This window comes from Microtus ochrogaster, unplaced genomic scaffold, assembly GCF_000317375.1.
Source record: "Microtus ochrogaster isolate Prairie Vole_2 unplaced genomic scaffold, MicOch1.0 UNK147, whole genome shotgun sequence".
Classification (NCBI taxonomy): Eukaryota; Metazoa; Chordata; class Mammalia; order Rodentia; family Cricetidae; genus Microtus; species Microtus ochrogaster.
Genome location: NW_004949245.1, coordinates 65,077 through 69,022, shown reverse-complemented (window position 1 = coordinate 69,022; position 3,946 = coordinate 65,077).

Sequence of the window (3,946 nt, the reverse complement as noted above, 5' to 3'; positions counted from 1 at the left end):
AGAACTAGATACCATTACCTGTTATTTAATCTGGGCATATAAGCTAAATTTAGGCATGTATTTTATCCAATTAGTTATAGTTTACCAATGCTAGTAAATGTAAGAAGATTAAAAGGAATATCTTAATAAGTCAAAGAATACGAACAAATGTGAATACTCTTTATCAAAGATGGTGGACTAGTACATGTGGGTACCCTTACCAAAGATGGCAGACCAGCACATCTGGGTACCCTTACCAAAGATGGTGGACTAACACATCTGGGTACCCTTACCAAAGATGGTGGACTAGCACACGTGGGTACCCTTACCAAAAGTGGAGAACTAGCATATGTGATTACTCTTACCAAAGATGATGGACTAGCACACGTGGGTACTGTTACCAAAGATGGTGGTGAGGTTAAAATGGTGGCCACCCACTGTAGTAATTTGAGCGGCAGGGCTGCCTTCCCAGCACCCCACTGCCCACACGGCTAGCTTATGCCCCGAAATAATTAAATGGACACTGTATTCTTTTAAGCACTGCTTGGCCCATTTCTATCTAGCCTCTTTTAGGCTAACTCTCGCACCTGGACTAGCCCATCTCTAATAATCTGCTGTAGCCCACAAGGTGGCTTACCAGGAAGATTCTAGCCTACATCCATTCTGGGTCGGAGCTTCATCGCGTGTGCCTCAGAGAGCAGAGCTCTTGCCTCTGCCCGCAAGAGTGGAGCATCGTGTCTCTCTGAGGCGTCTGCCCTAGAGAGGAGAGCTGTCAAGTCTGACCTCACTTCCTTTTCCGCCCAGCATTCTGTTTGTTCTGTTTACTCCTCCCACCTATGCTTTAACCTATCAGGGCAAGCAGCTTCTTTATTTAATTAACCAATGACCTTCCTCCATCAACCCACATGTTTGTATTTTTCCAGAGCTGATGTAATCTGGAGATATAAGTTTTACTGGCCATAAACAAGCAAATGTGCAATCAAAAACTGAAAGAAAAATACATTTACACACTCACACAGACATACTGTGGCCACATTATATTCACAAACAGACAAATAGGACATTTTTAGAAACCTCTGTCTGCTGATTAATTAAAAAATCCTGGCCTAGGTGGGCAGCAAAACCCAGAAAAACACAGAGGTGATTTCACACAGTTTTGGAGTGGAAGGCAGGGGAAACAGATACCTTGTAGAGAGTCCCAGTGTGAGACAAACAGCAAACAGCAAAGAGGGGGGAGGGGACCAGGGTGATCTTGGTGTAGGCAGCAGGGGTCAGGGAAGCATGGCAAACAGCTAATGGGCAAGGATGGGGGAAACCTGAAACTATGTGTTCCTTCTCTGGGTGGCTGCCTAAATACCCTTTGGGAGTGGTGGGAAGTTGGATCGCTCTGGGCTTACCCTTGAGTCACTCTTGAATTTGATGGCTGCTTGATGCCTTGCTTCTTTTTCTGAAAATAGGTGAATGGTACCAGCAGAAAAACTGGAAGTGCAATTGAAAGGGGAGGTAGAACGCCACTGAGAACAGAGGACAGCTCTGCAGTTATGTTTTGTGGTCTCTGTATCAATATTAATGCTTCCCACATAGACAGCCAGGGATGACCTACAGAAATCTCAGAACACTAATGGTGTTAGTAACTCAAGTGATGGGTTTCACAGGCCCGGTGAGCTTCAGTGCTGAAGGCAGGGAAAGTCTTATTCAAATCTGGTTCTTTTCCAGTGAAAGATCCATTTTGAACTGTGTTAGTCTTTGACTCATTTTAAAAAGGAACACAATATTGGAAGCATTTGTGAAGTCACTTCCAGTAGCCCAGTGTCTATGAGACATGAGGCTGTATGTAGAGTGCAAGTTTATTTTCAATAATGTAGATAAATCCCAGTCTAGCAATCAGTAAAGGATCCTAGTGAGCAGTCTTGGTAAGAAAGTATTGCAGTCAGAGAGAAATCAGAAGAGACCCTTCTAAAGACCGCATTCTTTCTCAGGGTTTAAACACTGCATTGTGATCATTTCTGAATGTAGATTCCTGAGCCGGAAGTTAGTGAACTCGATTCTTTGTGTAGTTAAGTCTAATCGACTTTAAGTTTTATGAATACTATTCACTAGAGTTGAAATATAGTTATTTTATCCTTGCATTTTGTTTTGTTTAAATAAATCACACAATCTAACTATAGATCTAGAGTTTCCATCCTTTCCCCACTTAGGACACCTTAAATCATCCTGGATTATGTAAGGTGGCAAGCTTGCAGGTATTAAAGTATGCAAAATATTGAATTCTAGCTTTGGAAGGACTATTCATCACTTTGGTTTCTCTTGCATTTCATTTAACCAAAGTCAGGGAGCCTTGTCTTTCTCTATTCGTTATTTAAGATGCTTGGTTTAGAGGCGAATGTTTACTGCCCCTATAGTTACCTTATGATTATTAATAATGCAATCTCCTTCAGTATTTCTGTAAACAGCTCTTTTCTTGTTACTATTTGTCTAATTTTTTTAGCTCTCATTTAAATTTTAATTTTGTTGTTTATTAACCGGGCGGTGGTGGCGCACGCCTTTAATCCCAGCACTTGGGAGGCAGAGGCAGGCGGATCTCTGTGAGTTCGAGACCAGCCTGGTCTACAAGAGCTAGTTCCAGGACAGGCTCCAAAACCACAGAGAAACCCTGTCTCGAAAAAAACCAAAAAAAAAATTTTTGTTGTTTATTGTCCAAAAGATATATTTTGGCCTATACTGCCATGGATGCTTTCAACGTTATCTGTTAATACTCAGTTGAAGAAAGAATAAATTCATACCTGGATCAAGTTTGACAAAGTAAGACTAAAACTGACATGATAATTAACTTTTGCCCAGCAACTGTTTTATTCTCTTCAGTATGTCTCCGTTTCAGGGCTTTGTAGAAACCCCCTTATGCTCAGGGATCTATACAAAAGATCTGAGTACCGACAACTAATGTGTTTACCACATTGTGATTCCCAGGTCAGTGGAACACTCTGGGAAACTGGAAAAAAATGCAGATTCTCCATTCTTACTCCAAGCCTACACAATCACCAACTTGTATGGCGTTAAAGTTTGAGTGTTTTTGGATTAAGCACTTTTTGCCATGACAATGTGGTTGTATCTGCAAGTGATCATGAGCCATTCTCTCTCCATAGAACCACACAGAATGGAAGACTTATAGGACAGACAGTGAAGAGCATCCTGCATATTTATAGACAAAATGCAACAACAATTCCCCTCTTATCTTGACTGCTGTGAATGGTTTCTGAAACTTTTAATTATAGTAGGCACAGCGGGCCCATCTAAGACAGAACATACCTGCTAACCTGACTTTGAACAACAGATATGAGAAACTTTTAACTTTATCAAAAAGCATTACAATTTACGATTATTTTCCCAATGGGACTTTCTCGGGTTCAAATTAGCTCTGGGAACAGGAGAAGATAAATTGTTGTTTTAAAATATGCCAGTGAAGTGTTGTTTCAGAGAGTGATAAGGTATGATGCCATCAGCATGCAGTGAGCAAACCCAGATAAATGATTCGCAGCTTCCCAAAAAAGGTGAGGGGAGAGGGAATACTGACTAGTGGGAGACTGACCTTGAATTCTATCTCTTATTTTCAAAGGGATTTCTGTTTTCCATTCCACGAGGCAACTATGCGCTGCGCCCCAGTGACCCCTTTAAAAAGAATATCAATAACGATGCTTTGCATTGCATCCCTAAGCCACAGTGACGCTGCTATCCTGCTATCTCTCACCTTTCCAACTCCTCTAACCATGCCCCACATCAGCAACAAAACTAAAGAAGCTGATACAAATCAAAGAGACAATTAAATGGAAAAAGTTTCTTTTCCCTCTCCTCCTTATAAGATGTTTTAGACATAGTGAAAATGATCTCTTGAGTGCTACAGTAAAGCAAGATATCGCCTTTATGATTCTCTGCTCCAAATCCTCGACTGTTACCCACAAATGAAGGGGTA